Consider the following 14,903-nt stretch of genomic DNA (forward strand, 5'->3'; position numbering starts at 1 on the left):
ATTTAAAGGGTCAGATCTTGGCCAAGCTTTCCTGTATCCAGATAAATCTGAACTGGCATGCAGCATATCACTTCAGATTGTACTTTGGATTTATCCGTAACTGAAGGTAGTGAACTCAGAAACCCTGCGGATGGCCTTAGATATTGTTGCTGCACTTTAACAGGATGCACTCTGTCACTCACCTGGGAGTATTCATGACACTAACCGCGAAACACTGTAGGACATACTTGGTAAAATATTCATATTAATCCTTTATACAGTAACAAATGAACACTTCAAAAACAAACAAATAGAGCTATTTGTTTGATTACCTCAGGGTGCAGCCGTATTTGTTAATAATTTATGAATTGGGTTAGAATGTCACTTATCAAACACAGTGCTCAGCGTGGTATCAGTACAATGCTTAAAAAAACCCTGCAATGATGCATCTTAATAAAATGTGAAAAGGAAATACAATATTTTTGTTTTCAATTTTGGAACCCAGAGCTTTAAGTGTAAACTGTTCATTCTTGCCATAACCCTCCTCACACTGGCAGCAGATAAACCTTGATAATAAGGGCTTGAGTTTTACTGAGAGGTTCTTTTTCAGTCAGTTGAAATAATTCATTTTGACACACACTGCTGGAGCAGGAAGAGCCAACACTAAGGAGTAATTTTTGCCGCGCAGTGAAGCTGTTTACTCAAACCTCATACCTGAAGTAAATAGATTGGAATAATACAGAAACCTTGCAAGGATTTAATCAGGGGTGTCTAGGATTTTTCTTCATACTGTTTCTTGGTTACACCTAGTCACAAGGTTGAGTGGAAATCTGGGCCGAGAATAGCACTGGAAATGCTCTTTTTTCATCTCCTTTCATGAGACCCAAATAGCTTTACCCCACATGGGATTCCACAGTGCTTTATGGTAACGATTCACTGTGTAGATACGTTGCTGGGTTGGTGATAATCAGAACAATGGATTAGTGCCCAATTAGGGCTTTTGGAACTGGGAGCAGTCATGTTCAGTTCTGTGGCCTGCTGGTGTTACTTAAAAGGGGAGGCGACGTCCTAGTGGTATTATCGCTAGGCTATTAATCCAGAAACTCAGCCAATGTTCTGGGATCCGGGGTTCGAATCCTACCACGGCAGATGGTGAAATTTGAATTCAGTAAAAAAAAATATCTGGAATTAAGAATCTACTGATGACCCGTGAACCCATTGTCGATTGTTGGAAAAACCCATCTGGTTCACTAATGTCCTTTAGGGAAGGAAATCTGCCGTCCTTACCCAGTCTGGCCGACATGTGACTCCAGAGCCTCAGCAATGTGGTTGACTCTCAACTGCCCACAGGCAACTAGAGATGAGCAACAAATGAATAAAGAAAAATAAAACACTCACTGAAGCAATGTTTATACCCACTTTGCTCACCTTTTGTGTGCAGAACACATTAGATTTTGTACAACATGGACATGCCCCATGAGCATTATTCTGTCTGTGCAGAGATGGTGCTTGGATCTTTACTTCAATGTCCCATCGAAAGCCACGAGAGACAAGGACATAACCCAGATGGGGAAAGAATCAGAATTGAGCTGCGTTCGCATGCTCTACTAAATATTCATTCAGAACACATGCACATAGTATCTGTCATATCAGCTTCTTTTTTTAACAGTAGGTGAAGCAAATGTCTAACTGTTCAATGATTTGCAAGACGTGCCGCGGAGTTACATTTTAGGTGGACACTTCAGAGTTACTGAATAGTAAATTCGACTGGAGTGGAATGGGTTTAACTGCCAGGCTCACAGGGGAACGGAATGAAGTCTAAGACTACCTTTCCTCCAGATTTCTCTGATTGCTACTTGACTCCGCCCGTCGTGAATCTACAGGCCACGGTCCCCCTGCCGTCTCACCAAAGGCAAGTGAGACTGGCACCTGCTCTATCACTTATTCACACCACGTTCCCTTTTAAATGATTACTGTCAACACCAGATGGACCTGGCAGTCGCTCCAGTATTTCACAGCCATGCCTGATGCCATCTGCGATCTAATTTAGTCTTTCAGTAAGACTCAGTCCACTCGGAGTGGATGTAATTATTGTACAATACTCGTGGCGCTTTAAGAAGAAATGATGGAAATCAGTCACCCAGCCCAGCGGTAACATTCAATCATTCCTGTGTGAAACCCCTCAACATGTTAGAGCAGCAGGTTCATTAATGCTTACGACATGTGTTCATTCATATTTGGGACCTGAATACCGTAGGTTTCATTTGCTGTATTTTAACTGTACTTTATCACGGACTAAAACAACACATTTCCAAAGAACTTTTAATCCTTTGCATTGAGAAGACTGCAGAACCAAATCCCTCATTACTAAAAAAAAGCCTTACTCAAGCCAATATGGAAAAAGAAACAAGATTATCATTTCAATATAGCATTAAAACATTGTCAATTAAGACACATATAATCTTATGTATATTTTAATGCCATTTATATTAAAAGCTATGAATATTTTCAGAAAATAATACTGAATTGAGATATAATTTATCAGCAATTTCTAGGAGAACTTGCATTTTAATTTATGACATATATCAGTGTAACCTGTCAAGTACTGATTCACCATTTCCCCCATTTAGGTGTTTATTGGGTCAGCTGTCTTGACCTTGACAGTTAAAAGACAAATGCTTTGACAGCACAACATTTAGTACCTCTACATCTTATGCCTTTACAATGGAATAGGAGATTAAATATAGTGAGTGAATGGATTCTGCGGCCGGGAAGGCTTTTATAATTGCTAGCTGGTTTGTGTTTGACTGCTGCTGTGACAGTGTTTCCACAATGTAAGGAGCCAAATCGTCTTTTGTCACCGGTACAGTTTGGACTTCAAAAACAAAGCTAATTCTTGCTCCAAATGATTCGGTTTGCCAAGGAAATCTCGCTTGGGTTCAGGAGGCTGTTTTCATGCTGAAAGAAAATTGTCCATTTGGGGGCGAAAGGTTCAAATGGCAGGCATGAAAATGAAAAACTTACAACAATGGTTTGTGTTTATATGGCATCATATACAAGAACATCACAAAGCCCTTCATTGATAAGGAGCTAGGAATTGAGAGACTAGGAGAAAGATATAGAAGTGACAGCAACCAAACAGGCAATTCAACACAAGTCAATGCATATTCTTCATGCGAGCAACTAGTTCGAATTATATATGCGCACTCAGTTCCCATATCCCATCTCCTTTTCTTGAATGGTGTGTCGATGGAATTGCTACCTATCTAAAAGGGTTTGTTGAAATTCTTGTCCTTTCCTAAATCCAGCTATTCATATATATGTGTACAACCATCCATCAGTGGGAAATAATGTGGAGGAATCTGTCAGGCACAGCAACACTTGATATAGAGCCTTGTCACACTGAAATATCTCCAGTAATATCACCTAATGAACTACTTTTGAAGGAAGACAACTGCTGTTTTCCATTCTATGTCAGCACATTTCCACAAACAGCAGTGAGGAGAATGAAAGCTAACTGGCTTTTCCTTGTGGCCATTTTAGCTGAGAGAGAAATATGGTCAGAACACTGGAGGAAGTCTGCATTCTCCAAAAACTGGCGTGGGATATGCAGGGCCGACATTTGAGGGAAGATGATGAGGGTTTGTGGTCTTGTGCTCGCAGGGACGAACCTAGAAATGCTGCGAAAGCAAAGATGCTGCGTTCGATGTCAGAACACCATTGTTTTCGGCTGTTGCTCCTGGCAGCTGGCCAGATTGACAGACTGAACAGTTGCTGGGAGGGAAAGCCAGCAGTGGAAGGCCGCAGCTGCAGGGGGATCGTTGGGGACGGTTCCCCCGGCAACCAGGAAACATTGTGGGTGTGGAGGGAAGGCTTGGCTGATTGTGATTGCGTGCTCCAGGGGCTGGGTTGGGGGCGGGGAGGTGATGTGGGGCGGGGGGGAGGGTGGTGGTGGTCGGGTTGGGAATCAGTCCTGCTCCTTTAGAGTGACAGACAATGGTCTAAGAGACGCTTAGCCAGATCCAGCTGCTCTCACCTTCAGCTGGCCAATGTTAGATTTAAATGCCAAAATATCAGCGATTGAGCCTTATTTACATATTATCTTGGACACATCAGTTGCAGTAAAAATGAAAGCAGGCTTGTTGGCAATAGATTGATGTTTCATATTTAACAATTGCACCCTCCCCAGAACATCTCCTGTCCGTTTAGGTGGGAGACAGGTGGATGTTCAAACTCCCTGTCACAGTCCAATGAACCAGCAGATGGGACCTTGGTTTGACATCTCACCCAGGGGATATTCAGCAACATGACTAAGCTGATACTTTCTCAGATCTACAAGTTTTTGATTTGATTTGATTTATTATTGTCACATGTATTAGTATACAGTGAAAAGTATTGTTTCTTGTGCGTTACACAGATAAAGCATACTGTTCATAGAGAAGGAAAGGAGAGAGTGCAGAATGTAGTGTTACAATCATAGCTAGGGTGTAGAGGAAGATCAACTTAATGTGAGGTAGGTCCATTTAGAAGTCTGACAGCAGCAGGGAAGACACTGTTCTTGAGTCGGTTGCGTACGTGACCTCAGACTTTTGTATCTTTTTCCCGATGGAAGAAGGTGGAAGAGAGAATATCCGGGGTGCGTGGGGTCCTTAATTATGCTGGCTGCTTTGCCGAGGCAGTGGGAAATGTAGACAGAATCAAGTTCAGAGATCTCACTCAGTGAATCATAAAGTGCCTTTTTATTTGTCATATTCTACGTCTGAAATCTGAAATGAATAAACCCCATGCTTTGGGAGAAGAGACAATTGTTCATGTCAGACATTTAGTTATGAATGGGGGAAGATTATATGCATAGGGGAACTATTTAAAAAAAGATAGCCTATTATTACTTCCAGATTAATTTTTGATTGCACTTAATGATTACTTCCTGCCATACATACTCTAACTCCATCGTGTGGTCATCCACCTTGGTTTGTCCAGCACAGTGACAGCAGAGTGGGGAGGCATGGTGGCACACTGGTTAGCACTGCTGCCTCACAGCGCCAGGGACCCGGGTTCAATTCCGGCCTTGGGTGACTGTGTGGAGTTTGCACGTTCGCCCCGTGTCTGCGTGGTTTTCCTCCGGGTGCCCTGGTTTCCTCCCACATTCCATAGCTGTGCAGGTTAGATGGATTGCTCCTTAGTGTTAGGGGGACTAGCAGGGTAATGCTACAGGGATAGGGCCTGGGTGGGATTGTTGTCGGTGCAGGCTCAATGCACTAAATAGCCTCCTTCTGCTTTGTAGGGATTCCATGACATGGACTAGTCTGAGAGCTCCATGCAGGAGGGATACAGCATAAGGGTAATTCTGTTCATTTCCACTGCAGACCTCCAAAACATGAGTTGAAGATAAGGAGATTTCATTTAATTCTCAAAGGAAAGTTCAGCAATCTGAGACCCTGTTTGACGGGGCTCCACACTGGAAGGGGAAGCTTGTTAACACAACCCTTTGTGTTTCATGTTAAACTTGACCTCTCCTGGTATGATGTTCCACACCACTAAATGACAATCCAGACAGCAGCCTACCTGAAAACTGTCAACTCCCTCAACTGCGTCTAGCAAGCTTAACTGACAGGTTGACCTTCTGAATATTAGTCAAATATTTAATTACTGATATGACTGGGCTGGGAGCTGCATTCAATTCCAGATGCACACCTACGCTTCTGGTACATGTATATATATATATATTTTGCATTTAAGGAACGCTTCTGGGGTAAAATTCTAAAAGTCCCGATTGTTCAAACTCATTCAGTTTGGCTATTTTTGTTACTGGAGGAAGAATTGGATACAGCCCAAAAATGGGCTCGGGGATCCCGATATACGAATAAACGGCACCAAACAAACTTCGTACTGTTGGTTATTTCACACAATTGCATCAAGCACTAAGTGTGCTGTTGAGTGTCTGCACATCTGAGCAGGGAATTGTGGTGGACCAGAACGAGTTTATGCAATCTACCCTACTTAAAGTCAGCCATCATCTCTTAAATGGGAAATGCATTTGGCTGCAGCAAGTGTTGGAGATCATTACATAAGCGGCTTTAATCTGGGAAAGAGAGGGGAACGGGACTAAATTGATGGTTCCCAACCAGTGGTGCCGTGAAGATTAGATTAAGTGGATTGGCCGTGATAAATTGTCCTTAGTGTCAGGGGACTAACAGGGTAAATATGTGGGATTACAGGGATAGGGCCTGGGTGGGATTGTGGTCGGTGCATGCTTGATGGGCCGAATGGCCTCCTTCTGCACTGTAGGGTTTCTATGATTCTGTGTAGACTCCCCAAGTGTGCCACGTGAAAAGGTTCAAAATTGTTCAAAATTCATGTAATTAAACTAAAACTCATCTCCGTCTTCAGGTGTGTGGTCTGCATCTCTGAGGCCTGACGAATCTTGGCTTCCTGCACATGCGTCGGCCAGGGAAGAACCGCACATGCGTGGCTTAGGTTTTTTTATGTTGGCCAGTCCCAACAGGACTTGGAGCTGAAGTCAAAGGTCCCATACACCCACACAAAAAAATGAAAACTCAAATAGGGCATAAAAACCCCGGTAGAAGCGAGAGAGACAGAGAGAGGTTAAAAAAGAAAATGCGAGGGCAGGGAGAAGTTAAAAATGAAGATCCCAGTAAGGGGAGAAGACAGAGAAAATAGGTGTGCCTCACATTGTTTTATTTTATAGAGGTGTGCCATGACATAAAGAAGTTTGGGGACGGCTGCACTAAGTGACAGAGAGCATGTTCCAAGGTGCTCTGATACAGCACTGGAGGACCTGAAATGTTCTTATAAAGGGAGAGATTCTATATCAAGAGAGGACCAGGAGAACTTCCAGACACATTCGGAGAAGGTCATGGGAGCAGATAGCAATGCAGGTCAAAGGCTGGAGTTAAGCCCTGATGACCTGGATGCAGTGCAATGACCTCAGTCAAGTGGTCAGTGTTTGTGAATGTTTCTTCAGAGGTCACTGGCAGCCTCACACTCTGCTCAATTCATCAAAAACCCATTTCTCAGCTACTGTAAGATGGTTGGGCTTAAGCCACTCATCGTGGCTCAGGCCCAAACATTCATAGCTTTGCCTCTCTCTCTCTCACACACACTCTGCTGTCAGCCTCACAGCTTGCACACACTGCCAGGCACATCAGATTGCACTACCCTCTACTGCCTCTTGCAGGACAAGGTGGAGGAAAATCAGGGCTGCAAGTCCTCATTCTGATGGAGGAGACAGTGCTCGCCATGACAGGAGCAGCCGTCTGATGGATCTAAAAGGTTTGAATCATGGATCATAGAATCCCTACAGTGCAGAAGGAGGCCATTCAGCCCAACAAGTCTGCACCGACCACAATCCCACCCAGGCCCTATTCTTGTAAGCCCACATAATTACCCTGCTAATCCCCCTGATACTAAGGTCAATTTACCATGGCCAATCAACCTAACCCACACATCTTTGGACTTTGGGAGGAAACTGGAGCACCCGGAGGAAACCCACGCAGACACGGGGAGAATGTGATACAAAGGGATGTGCGTGCAGAACCATGGGCAAGCCTGTTTTCCTGGCAAGGCTACATGCATGGTACACCTGCTTTCTCTGGAAAAATAAGTTTCTCTGTTCTCCTCTCTTCTCATCAACGGATGATGGATTGTGAGATGTTGCCTGCTCCGTGGTTCCATATCCACAGTTACCTTCACAGTCACAGGCAATGCTGTCCCCTCTCTACTCTGAAGCTGCACAGAGCCATTCTCACCTTCCTCCTCCATCTTTGGGCAGCCTGTCCTCCTCTGTGTATCCTCTAGTCATTCTCCCTGTCATGCTCTAAGCCAAGAGAATTGGAAACTGCAGCGCTCCCGAGGGGGAAACTAAAATTTTGACTTTTCTATGGAAAAAAGACTATTCCCAGGCATATCACCTGACCTGTTAATCATCCTCAAATCAAGCTCCACTCTGCAGTCCCCAAAGGACCATAAAACCCCAGGACACTGCCTTAGTCCAGATTAAAATCAACATGATATCAATTATACTGCTTCAGCAGCAATAAAGGACACCGGTCACAGACATCACAGCACCAATAAAATGCTAGGGCCTGTTTAAAAAACCTGCAGAGAAACATGGTTAAAATACATTTCTTAAAGCACATTATCGTCACAAAGTTCACAGGTAAGATTTGCATGGTGTGTGCCCTGAAGTGCAAACTTCCTCTGAGCAATTACCCTGCACTGGGAACCAGCCAAAAAGTGCAATTTGAATCAAAACTTTGGATGATTTTGACTGGGTATCACCAATAGTTATCCAGAAAAAGTTAGAAGAATTAAAAATCTCGAGGTAACTATTGTACGGACCCACACTGACCCTCAACAGGACTCCTGTCACACACCAAAAACCCATTGGGGACTCCTCGCAGCTCCCCCATGGGACTCCTCCAACCCTCAGGGATTACCCTCCATGTGTCACCCCTACTCCCTAATACCCCAGGGGTCTCCTTCCACCCCTTCCTCAACTACCCTCCCCATAGGACTCCCCCACTCCTATTGGAACTCCAACCGCCCCTCCCCAAGCCAGGCTAAACTCTCACCTCCATCCAGCCACCAATTACTGGCCTGGCCCCCATACCCTGCCAAGGCCCAACCATCCCCCCTCCTCAAGTCCCCATACCCACCCCTGCGGGCCAACCCAATGTCCATTCTCACCACTCCTGGAGCCCAGCCCCGCCCCCCTGAGGGTCATCTCCCCAGACCCCCTGAGGGTCAACTCCCCCCAACCCACCCTGAAGCCCAATTCCCCCATCTCCCCGAGGTCAACCAACACCCCTCACAACAAGCACCCACCCCCCAAATCCCCCAACCCCTGACCCCCAGCCAACTCCCAAATCCTACCCACTTGCACCTACCTTCTCCCTGGCCTGTCAAGGGCCGTTAAGCTTTACTGGACCTTTAAACCCACCTGCTTTATGGTAGCTAGTGCTGTAAAATAGCAGGCTGAATTTCCTTCCCTTTGACATAAGTGGGCCCCAGGTTGTGTTGCATTATTCCAATCTCACCCAGCCTGAGTTGGAAGATTGGACGAGATAGGATTTCAGGAGAGAAACTGAGATCAGTATGGCAATCTGACTGCTGATTGTCACTCTGAAGAAGTTCAAGCCCATAATCAAAACGTATTTTGAAGCCTGAAAAATGACTTTTACATGAGGTATGTAAACAGCTTGTTTTCTAAAGCAAAAGAGCTGATTTTAGACAATTGAATTTTGCATGTTCGGTAATTCACAATATCATTTGATAAATCTTTTATGTTGATCAATCCTTCATGTCAAGGGTCAAGAAATGTATTCAATGGTCTTTCATGCATGTGGTGCCAATATTATAAATCTTCTAATTCCACCATTTACAACATATGCTTAGAACAGATAAGCTCTTGTGACTGTTTTTAATGGATTTTTGCATTTCAAGTTGCGGAACTCTGAAAGATAGTGGAGATTATATATGTTTAATATTGGAATAGATGGATATAATGGATAAGACTCACAAGTAATTACTGGAATAGTTTTACAAATAAATATACTATCTATCTGTTGCATTAAACTAAATTCATAATTCATGAAAATTATGTTTTGATTTGATTTGATTTATTATTGTCACATGTATTAGTATACAGTGAAAAGTATTGTTTCTTGCAAGCTATACAGACAAAGCATACTGTTCAAAGATTACATAGGGGGGAAGGAAAGGAGAGGGTGCAGAATATATTGTTACAGTCAAAGCTTGGGTGTAGAGAAAGATCAACTTAATGTAAGGTAGGTCCATTCAAAAATCTGATGACAGCAGGGAAGAAACTTTTCTTGAGTCGATTGATATGTGATCTCAGACTTTTGCGTCTTATTCCCGACGGAAAAAGTAGAAGAGAGAATGTCCGGGGTGCATGGGATCCTTGATTATGCTGGCTTGTGCTTAAATTAGAGGCACTCTGTGTAAAACAGTTAGTGTTATGAATGTTTTAATAGCTTGAAATTAATCACTCAAACTGTTTGAATTTCCTGGGTTTTCCCGAGGTGGAACACATTGAGGGGTAGATTAGGAAGACTTGTGGCTTATCTTAAATGAATGGGCGAAGTTTATAACGCATAATCAGTAAATTATGAAGAGCTTCGCGAATGAGGCTTAAATTACATTTTATAACAGTTGTGTAACAAAGATGTGTGGGTTAGGTGGATTGGCCATGATAAATTGCTCCTTAGTGTCAGGGGGAATAGCTGGGGTAAATGCATGGGGTTATGGGGAAAGGGCCTGGGTGGGATTGTGGTTGGTGCAGACTCGATGGGCCGAATGGCCTCCTTCTGCAATGTACGATTCTATGATTCTATGATTCAGTTAATACATATGAGCATATGAGTTAGGAGCAGGAGTAGCTCATTTGGCCTGCTCCATCATTTGGTAAGATGATTTGATAAGATCACTATTGATCTGATCATGGTCTCAACTCCACATTCCTGTTTGCCCCCGATATCCTATGACTCCCTTGTCAATAGATGTTTTAAAATATAAATCATATGAAATAACTCTGAAGTGCGACACATTGATTGGATGTGTTTATTCCAGGCTGAGTTGTTGCTAGTAACTTGCTGGTCTCTGATACTGTGTGAATAACTGAGAACACAACATTCTTTACAAGTTCACGAGGTGGCTCAGTGGATATAGATGCTATTTAGTCTGGTCCTCAGTCACACCAATTCAATTTTGATTCCTGTCCTGTACAAAGTTCGCTGATTGCTGTCATTGTGATGGTAGGGATAGAATGAACCTGAGCATATTCCTGATATAAAGTGACTTTGGACATCAGGGGAGGGGAGAAGAAGTAAAGATTTAACTTAAGGTTTCGCATTTCGTCAAATTGCAAAAATCTACTGCTGAAGACAATAATAAGATGGGTGATTACGTTGCCGATATACAATTTACAGCCATGTAATGTTACTCATTTAGGAGGTTAAGCCAACAATCCATCCGTCTCCCTTTATCTTTCCTTGGATCACACTATGAGTAATCATTTATCCTTTCTCAGAGAATCCCTACACTGCAGTAAGAGGCCATTCGGCCCATCAAGTTTGCACCGACCACAATCCCACCCAGGCTCTATCCCCTTAACCCCATGTATTTACCCGGCTATTGCCCCTGACACTAAGGGGCAATTTAGCATGGCCAATCCACTTAACCGGCACATTTTTGGACTGTGGGAGGAAACCGGAGCACCCGGAGGAAACCCACGCAGACACGAGGAGAATGTGCAAACTTCACACAAGACAGTCATCCGAGGCTGGAATTGAACCCGGGCCCCTGGCACTGTGAGGCAGCAGTGCTAACCATTGTGCCACCGTGCCGCCCTCCTTCTGATTCCTCTGTTTCTCAGTTTCAGCAATCGCTGTGAGTTTGACCAATAATTGGTATTGTATGTCGAGTAAAATGAGCTTTGCTCCATCTGTCCTTCTCATTTTGATTTTGCAGTCATTTGTTCAGGGATGTATATTAAATTACAGTACTAGGAAGAAGGGTAAATAGTTGTAAATAAAAGACGATTATTCCTGTCACTCATTTAAAGAAAATTCCTTGCTGTGCAAGATGTCTTTTATGCATCTTGTTACTTGATGCTCTTTTGTACCAAAGTTTTTGATTTAAATTTAGTTCCTATTTCTCATGTATACACAGACACTCAGTGATGTTACCCAAAAGCCCAGCGTTAGTTTTCTTGTATATGCGGATGACAGCCAGCCTCACCATCAGCTTTCCACACTCCTCCAGCTCTCGATAAATTATCAATCTGCTTAATCGGCATCCAGTACCGGAAGAGAAGAAATTTCCTCCAATTAACAATTTTTGATTTGATTTATTATTGTCACATGTATTAGTACACAGTGAAAAGTATTGTTTCTTGCGCGGTATACAGACAAAGCACACCGACAATAGAGTACATAGGGGGGAAGGAAAGGAGAGTGCAGAATGTAGTGTTATAGTCATAGCTATTGAGAAGACTGAAGCCATCGTTTGCGATCCCCACTCCAAACTCCAAGTTAGAAACTCCACCCCTCACTCCCTGGGATTAAATCAGTCGGCTTGCAACATTGGTGTCACATTTGACTTTTGATAGCAGCTTCCAACTTCATTTGTGCAGTCACTAAGCCAGTCTACTTCCACCTCTATAACACCACCCAATCTCTCTCCTGGGATAGACTGGGACTTTTTTCCCTGGAGCGTGCATTTGCTTTTTTTTCATTTCATTCAAAAATGTTTGATTTTATTATTGATGAACACTATTATTATTTAGCTTAGGGGTGATTTTATCGAGGTCTATAAAATAATGAGGGGCATAGATAAGGTAGATAGTCAACGTCTTTTCCCATAGGTAGGTGAGTCTAAAATTAGAGGGCATAGATTTGATGTGAGAGGGAAGAGATACAAAAGGGTCCAGAGGGGCAATTTTTTTCACACAGAGGGTGGTGAGTGTCTGGAACAAGCTACCAGAGGCAGTAGTAGAGGCGGATACAATTTTGTCTTTCAAAAAGCATTTAGACAGTTCCATGGGTAAAATGGGTGTAGAGAGATATGGGCCAAATGCAGGCAATTGGGACTAGCTTAGTGGTAAAAACTGGGTGGCATAGACAAGTTAGGCCGAAGGGCCTGTTTCCATTATGTAAACCTCTCTGACTCCTGCCTCAGCTCATTTGCTACTGAAGTCCTTATTCATGCCTCTAGATGTGGTTGGTTCAATGTATACCTGGCTGGCCTCCCACATTCTTCCTTACCATAAACTTGAGGTTGTCCAAAGCTCACTTGCTCCTGTCATAACTTGTGGTAAATCCTCTTTCCCTCTCGTCCCTGTGCTTGCTGACCTACACTGGCTCCTGATCAAGTAACATCTTGATTTGAAGATTCTCATCCTTGTTTTCAGATCCGTCCCGATTGTAGAGTCGATCATTATGTTGAGATAGACATTTCACACAGCAATCCGTGAACCAGGGGAGGCCGTTTAAGGTTTCGTAGCACAACTTAGGGGATTGGCAGAACACTGCGAAAACAGCCCAACATTAGCTGAAATGCTAAGGGACAGGATGGTCTGTGGTCTTAGCAACTCAATAATTCAAAAAATGTTACTGGCAGAGACAAAATCACCTTTGCAAAAGCTGTGAAGCTGGTCCAGGCAACTGGGGCAGGGAAGAACAGAGTTGCAAGGTTTGCAAGGAGTGCCAAATGAGGTAAATCAGTTGTGGTACAAGACAGCCCAGGAGTGGGCACAACAGTGCCCAACAGAAGAGGTGCAACACTGAGGGCTGAAATGTATTTTCGATGTGGGGGAGAGCACTCCCAAGAAGTTTGTCATTTATATGCTTCAGATGTAACAAGAATGTTCACTTAAAGTCATAGTGCAGAGAAAATCAATTAGGACAGTCAGCGCAAAGGAAAAAAAGACAGTGATTGCTAGTTTAACCCCTGTAAACAATTTGAAGAAGGAACCCAGCAAGGCAGCCGAGTTGTTTACCCTAACGCTCTGACGAAGGGTCATCCGGACTCGAAACGTTGGCTCTGTTCTCTCTCCACGGATGCTGTCCGACCTGCTGAGATTTTCCAGCATTTTTCTGTTTTGGTTTCAGATTCCAGCATCCGCAGTATTTTGCGTTTAACTTAAGGCAGCCGAGTTGTTCGCCCTAATCCAGGTCCAGCTAAACAAAGACCCCACAGTAGAGATTACTCTGCTGGTAAATGGAAAAGCATTAAAAAGGAAGTGGATACAGGTACGGCGGCCACAGTCATAGAGGAACAGGCATTTTGTTATCTGTGAAAGGGACTCCAGCCATTAAAACTAAGTGAATCAGGCGCCGCTTTGTCCATATATACTGGTGAGATTCTGCAGACTTTCGGTGCAGCAACAGTAACAGTGGCATGTCAGAACCAGATGGCAAACACGCCAGTATTGGTAATCAAGGGTCACAGACCTTGTTTAATGGGTCGTGATTGGTTAAAACAGATACAGCTAAATGGCTGGAAATATTAAACCGGAGGAGGAGAGCAGTAATGGACACAGGGGACACACAGGCAGTCCCTTTGCTTAGTTCAAGGCTGCTAAGTTTGGCTACTGGAATTTCGGTGGAGAATGTGGGGCCTGAACAACAAATGGAAGAGGAGACGGTGGAGCCTGAAGCTGCCAAAGAGTCACTGGATCCAGGATTAATTAGCCTACCATTCCCGTCTGTCTCATCTGGCCCTTTAAACGCAGACAAGCCTGCCTCCAAATTGAGGCACTCCAACAGAGCCAGGAAGGCCTGGGACCATTTGAATCTTTGAAGAGTTTTCCAGAGGTTTTTCTGGATATCCTTTTTGGATGAGAGCAGATGATGTGCCTACGAATGTTGTTCTTTGTTTCTCCTTAGGAGTGTTTCAGATTTTGGGGCAAGTAGCGTGGCCCTTGATGGGTGTGGGGGGTGGGGGTGGGGGGGTGCATGTTCTGAGGGCCACGTGACTGGCGAGGATCCTATGGATCGCTCCGGCAGGAAGCTGAGCCAATCAGCAGGAGGGCGTGGATCACGGGTCAAGGAGGCCAAGCAGTTGGAGGCCAGGAGTCCAGAAGGGTGGTCACACTTGAAGTTGTACAAGACATTGGTAAGGCCACACTTGGAATACTGTGTATTCCAGGTTCTGGTCACCCTATTATAGAAAGGATATTATTAAACCAGTAAGAGTGCAGAAAAGATTTATTACTGATTGGCTTAGCTTCCTGCTGGAGCGATCCATAGGGTCCTTGCCAGTCATGTGGCCCTCAGAACATGCACCACCCCCCTCCCCTCCCACCCATCAAGGGCCACGCTATATACTTGTTATACAAGTATATAAATACTCTGTTGGCGATAATTTAGTTAAAGCTGCAT

The sequence above is a fragment of the Mustelus asterias genome, chromosome 11, assembly GCF_964213995.1.
Source record: "Mustelus asterias chromosome 11, sMusAst1.hap1.1, whole genome shotgun sequence".
Lineage (NCBI taxonomy): Eukaryota > Metazoa > Chordata > Chondrichthyes > Carcharhiniformes > Triakidae > Mustelus > Mustelus asterias.